Source organism: Vombatus ursinus, unplaced genomic scaffold, assembly GCF_900497805.2.
Source record: "Vombatus ursinus unplaced genomic scaffold, bare-nosed wombat genome assembly UNPS02004868.1, whole genome shotgun sequence".
NCBI lineage: Eukaryota > Metazoa > Chordata > Mammalia > Diprotodontia > Vombatidae > Vombatus > Vombatus ursinus.
Genome location: NW_020944646.1, coordinates 3853662 through 3860114, shown reverse-complemented (window position 1 = coordinate 3860114; position 6453 = coordinate 3853662). Strand labels below are relative to the sequence as shown.

The 6453-nt window shown below is 36.6% G+C and overlaps 1 pseudogene; it reads right to left on the bottom strand.

The window, feature by feature from the left end:
* Positions 1–5126: 5126 nt before the first annotated feature.
* On the bottom strand, positions 5127–5987 carry LOC114028142 (annotated as a pseudogene).
* Positions 5988–6453: the final 466 nt, after the last annotated feature.

Below are 6453 nucleotides of genomic sequence, written 5' to 3'. Positions count from 1 at the left end.
TGGATAATCAGAATGCACACCATCTTGGGGTGGGGGAGGGGATAGTTGGGGAGAAAATTTGGAACCCAATCTTGAGGAAGTTAATGCTGAAAACTAAAAATAAATAAATTTAAAGAAAAAAATTATTTTTGCTTTCTCCTGTTTGTTTTGAATATATTTTTATTTCTTTTTCCCATTTCTACAACTTCCCATAAATTTTTCACCCCAACAGGAATCATTCTCATAACAAATCAATATAGGTAAGAAAAACAGATTGACATAATAGTCAAGGTACAGTGTGTCTGGCTGTGGCTGATCAGACCAATATGAACTTGGAAGGCTATACCATAGCTCAGGCACAAATTGTCCATATGAACATTTAAAGCAAAAATGTCTCTTAATTTGTACATTTCATGTTTATTTTGTGCTACTACAATTCTGCTTAACTCATTGAGCAATATGCTCTGATGTGGGCACACCACACTGGACAGTCCTGTGCCAGTGTCTCCCATGTCTACCAATCGATTCCAGTGTTCTTCATGGAGACCCTGAGAGTGGTTTTACATAGCTTGCCTTGTTAGTGCTCCATAAAATGGTCTTTTAGCCAAATGTACTTTTGGCATTTGAACAACATAGCCAGGCCATTGGAGCTGTGTTCTCTGCAGTAGAGTTTGAGTGCTTGGCAGTTCAGCAAGCAGTTTTAGATGGAGTAATTGAGCTGACAACTTGGTGGTTTAAGGCTTTTGATTTTTATTTTTCCTTGTTCAGGATGTTGTTGTTTCTCCTTTATTTTTGAAATAGTGGATGATGAATGATGTCATGATTTGTGTGTAAATTGGTTATAAGTGAAGCAGAATTGCATAAAGTTGTCAGCCTCACTCTCTCTTCCAGATTCATCAAAATCCAGAAGGACAAAAGACAAGACAACTGGCAATGTCATATGATGAAGTGGATGACCTTGACATCTTTAATTTCTGATCAAGCTCTCAGTGCCACAGAGCCTATTTCAGGCACCCTTATGACCTTTGGAACTAATTGTTCTTATCTGCCCTGTCCACTGAGGGAAATCTTCACATACTCAGGGCAGACATTCCCCTAATTCACCAATAAGTTTGAGGCCTTTCATCCTCAACCTGGTTTAGCCTATCTGCCTAGATGATTTAACCAGATTGTGGCCACTGAAAAACACTACAGCTTCTGAAAGCCTGAGGTGAGTTGGGTGACTGGGTGAACACCAAAAATGAATGAGAAACCCTGAACAGGGCTCAACTTGCACTCACATCAGAGATGTCAGTCTTCCCTGAAAACCTCCTATACCCCAGAAAGTATCTGATACTAGATTTGTAAAGGGCTCAACAAAGGCGCTAGTCCTCCCTGAACATGACAACAGGCAAGGCTCCAACTTCTTCCTGAAATATTGGTTGTTTCTGGCTAGTCCCAAGCCCAGTCATCTGATGCAATTTGGGAGTGGGATGCTACTGCACCATGGTACAGTTTTGTCTCCACCACAGTCCAAATGCTGCTGCCTTTGCCACTGGTCTGTAGAGTGTGTGATCATGTTGCAATCTACAGTAGGTCCTGGCTGAAGAAACGTTTATCACTAGGCTTACTTATTGAGCTAGATTTGGTTACACAAGAAAGACAGAAATTCTCTGAAATAGCCACCGTTGAGAAGTACGCTGACCTCTGACTTGACAATCTTTTACGGAGACATGCTAGTAGTGTAAGCCTGTCTCCCATAACATAGTATCCATTATTATTTTTTTACCAGATGTTTACCACATATTTCGGGGGTCTCATCAGAAACACAGCAGCAAGTAGAACTTGCTGTAGTAGAACTGAATCTATTACCAAATCTACTACTTTTGGATTGTAATCATAATAGGAAAAAAATCATGTGTGTTTATATATATAGATAGATAGATAGATAGATAGATAGATAGATAGATAGATAGATAGATAGATAGATATAGATATAGATACATATAATATGGAGAATTACAAATAATTTTACTACTTTCCTTGGTTTTTCATGCTCTAAATTTCTCTATTTGCCCCTATAAAGTCAAAATTACTACAAAATAGGAATATAATCCTGTTCTTCAGAAACTTGTCTCTATTTTCTCCAAGTTCCCCAAGTATTTCCTTTTTCTTCTCTTCACCATATGTACAGGGATTTCCTTTTATATTCAACACACCCCCTGGCTTTTCTTGATTGTTGAATCACCTACATGGAAATTATTTTTATGCATATGCACTTTTAATTCTGCTGTATTTTTTCTCCCAAAGAGAGACGTGTAGTAACAAGCTATATTATCTATATTCAAAATAATTTTCTTTCTCTTTTTCTCTCTGTGTATGTATGTGTGTTTTAAGAACATTCACTTACTTTGAAGAATAACTGGTAAAAAAAAAAATCAAAGTTTTAGCCAAATGGTTTTTTTTACAGTCCTATTTTCATTGGGCAATAGGAAATAAAATGATTATACGGCTATATTTTTGCTCATGATATTTTAATATGCTAGTAGTGTGTATAATAGTCACAAAGCATTCTAATTTGACTTAGGTAACTCTACCAGCTGCCCCAACAAGGTGCCAAGGAAAAAAATATTACTAATCTAATAATTTCAAATGAAAAATTCTTTAGGAAAATGATAGTTCTTTTTTTTTAATTTTCCTTTCACAATGAGGCAATACCTCCATTCTGAATCAGATTCATTTATGACCGATATCAGGTTCCCCACAGCCTTGAATGGGAAAAAATATCATTGTTTCAATAAAAATGCTTTCCTTTGTACTTCTGTGTATATATTTTATGCATTTTAAGCTGTTAAAGAACTATGACACAAAAATGTTAAGAACTCCTGCTTTGTATTCTTTCTGGGGAAGATGATATCAGACTGATGTGCATATATATTTAGAACTGATATTACTTCATTGTTTATGGTATCTTTTATCAAGATATAGTTGCCTTGCTTATCTCTTTTAATTAGATCTGTTTTTGCACTTGCTTTGTCTGAGATCATGATTGTTAGACTTGATTTTTTTAAAAATTTACTTCAGTTGAAGCTTAATATATTCTGCTACAGTCCCTCACCTCTATTCTGTGTGTGTATCTCTCCTTCAAGTGTCTTTCGTGTGAACATATTGTAGTATTCTGCTTTTTAATCCATTCTCCTATTTGCTTTTTTTTATGGGTAAGTTCATCTCTTTTACATTTGAGTTATCCTTATCAAATCTCTATTTCCCTCCACCAACCATATTGTCTTCTTTTTATTCTCTCTCTCTCTCTCTCCCTCTCTCTCTCTCTCTCTCTCTCTCTCTCCTCTCTCTCTCACCTGTCCCTCCTCAAAAGTGTTCTGCTTTAAAAAAAAAGTGTTCTGCTTCTCACGACTGCTTCCCCTAATCTGTGCTCCATTCTATCTGCCTCCTACTTTCTTTTACTTCTCTGTAGGGTAAGATAAATTTCTATACAGAACTGAATGTGTATGTTATTACCTCTTGCAGTCAATTTCAATGGCAGTAAAGTTCAAGCATTGCCCACCACCCCACATTCTTCCTTTCCATTGTAAAAGTTCTTTGTGCCCCTTTTATATGGTATAATTTACCCCATTTTTCCTTTCCTTCTTCCTTCTCCCATTGAATTCCTCTTTCTCACCATTTAATATTTTTAATGTCATCCCATCATAGTCAAATCGCAAAGTGCTCTCTATGTATACTCCTTCTAACTGCTTTAATAATGATAAAGGTCTTAGGAATGACAACTATCATTTTTCCATGTAGGGATATAAAGTTTAATATTGTTGAACCCATTGTGAATTCTCTTCCCTGTTAACTTCCTTTTTATGTTTCTCTTAAGTCTTGTCTTTGAAAATAAAATTTTTCTGTTAAGCTCTGTTTTTTTTTTCATTATGAATGCTTAAAACCCCTTGGTTTGATTAAATATCCATTTCTCTCAGGAAGGATTATGCTTAATTTTGTTGTGTAGGTGATTTTTGGTAGTAATCCTAACTCCTTTGCCCTCCATAATATCATATTCCTAGACTTCTGATATTTTAATGTGGAAACTCCTAAATCTTTTGTAATTCTTTCTGTGGATTCATGATGTTTAATTATTTCTTTCTGCTTGCCTACATTTTTTTTCAACTTGACCTGGGAACTCTGGAACTTGGTTATAATATTTCTGGGAGTTTTAATTTTGGGATGTCTTTTAGGAGGTGAGTGGTGTATTCTTTAAATTTCTACTTTACTTTCTGGTCCAAGGATATCAAGATACTTTTCTTTGATGATTTCTCAAAATATGATGTCTAGGCTCTTTTTTGGATCATGGCTTTCATGTAGTCTGAACATTTTTAAATTATATCTCCTTGACATTTTTTCTAGGTCAGTTGTTTTTACAATGAGATATTTCATATTTTCTTCTATTTTTCCATTCTTTTGATTTTATTTTATTGTTTCTTGATGTCTCATGACTTCATAAGCTTCCATTTCCTAAATTATAATTTTAAGAAAATATTTTCTTCAGTGAGCTTTTTTACCTCCTTCCTTTTCCATTTGGCTAATTCTACTTTTTTAGGGAGCTGTTTTCTTCAATGAATTTTTGTACATCTTTTTCTTTCAATTTTTTGCCCTTTTTCTAAGTTCTTAACTCCCTTTTCTTTTTTTATTTGAGTGAACCCATTTTTTAATTAAAAAAAACAAACAAACACCTATTCAGACCTGTACTCATTTTGAGGTAATTGATGACACAGTGACTTACTGTGTGTGTTCCATTTCCTTCTTTGGATGCTTTTTTCCCACCCTTCCCTTTTAGAAGAATGGTATTACATGGACAAAGACATAAAACTCTACTACCAAGGAAGTCTTTGGGGGAACATTTTCTTGCATTTGGGAAGAATAAAGACTAAGCAAATAAATCCATTCTTAGATTTAGAGGAAGAAAACAGATACAGGCAGCCCAACTCTCGGGGAGTCTGCCCAGCACCAGTCATTAACAGACACTTCATGAGTCAGTGTTTACTTTATGCAATAGTCCAACACAAAGATGATGCTCATGATTAAAACTTTAGGGACACAGCCAGGAGTTCATCCAGCTCCCTTTAAATAAAAAAAAATCTCATTAAACATCTCCCATATCACGAATAAAACTAGTCCCCATCTTTACTATCTGTTGCTGAAGAAGGTTTTCTAGGAAGATTTAACAGCTCTTCAATTTTCTCTGTGTCTCTTTCTGATTGATTTTTCCCTATGTTACTTTCAAATTCTTCAGTGACAGCATCAATAACAAGTAGCCTAGCCTTCCACTCATTCAGCTTTGACTCATACAGTTCTTTTTGATCCTTCCATTTTCTATCCCAAACAGTCTCCCCTTGAAACTTCAGTATGGCCATGAGTGTGATTCCAAAAGGAGCACCCAGAATGGCTCCAATTATACCACCAACCACCAGACTACTCAAACCCAAGTGTATTCTGAAAAGACTTCCTGTAGCAGCTCCTGCAACAACAAAATGGCTTATGGCATTTTTATTTCGGTATACATTCAGACCAGTGCTGACTGTGTTAAATAGAGTCACAAAGATGGCTGTTTTCCAACTCCACCACCAGCCATACCAGATGAATCCTTGAATGGCAGCTCTACAGGCAGATTGCACAGCATCAAACCAGTTGTAATAAATATCTGCATGGCTCTGAGAAATATAACGTTGTTTGGCATGATAAAAAGCAGGTATGCCACCATATATCCAACCAATGATTGCCCCTGAAGCTGCTGATCTGTAAATATAATCAATTTCCTCTGGGACTGGCAGGTGTTCATCTCTGACAAAGAGCACCTTGAGGCGATCCCATCCTGACTCTGGGTAAAAAGGACCCTTAATGTGAGGAGGCAGAGTCTTCTCAGGGGAGTGGCTAAAGTTAGTTGCAATGGTGCTTTCCTCAGCAAGGACCCTTGGGAAGGGGACTAGAATCTCCCATGCTCTTCTCAAACAAGTCTTCTCAGATCTCTCCATCCTAGTTCTTGACATTTCATGTCCTCCCCAGCTCAGGGACACTACATCCAGACAGAGGGTCCTAGAGAAGCACTGGACTAGAAGTGTCAGGATGACCAAGGTTCCAAGTCCACCTCACACATTTACTAACTGTGTGCCCTTGGGGAAAGTCACTTAACCTCTCTAAGTTTCAGTTTCCCCATCAGTTTAAAAAAAAACAAAACCCAAAAGGGGCTGGACAAGTCGACCTTCGAAACCCCTTCTGGCTCTCCTTAACTCCCTTTTCATGATCTCTTGCAACATTCTCACTTTTCTTCTACCTCTCTTATTTGATTTTTTAAAATCCTCTTTGAACTTTTCCAGGAATTCTCTTTTTGGCTTGAGAACATTTTACCTTTTTCTTTGAGGCTTTACATATAGCTGTTTTACACTGTTGTTCTCTGCTAAGTTTTTGTTTTGATTTTCCCTGTCACCAAAGTAACTTTCT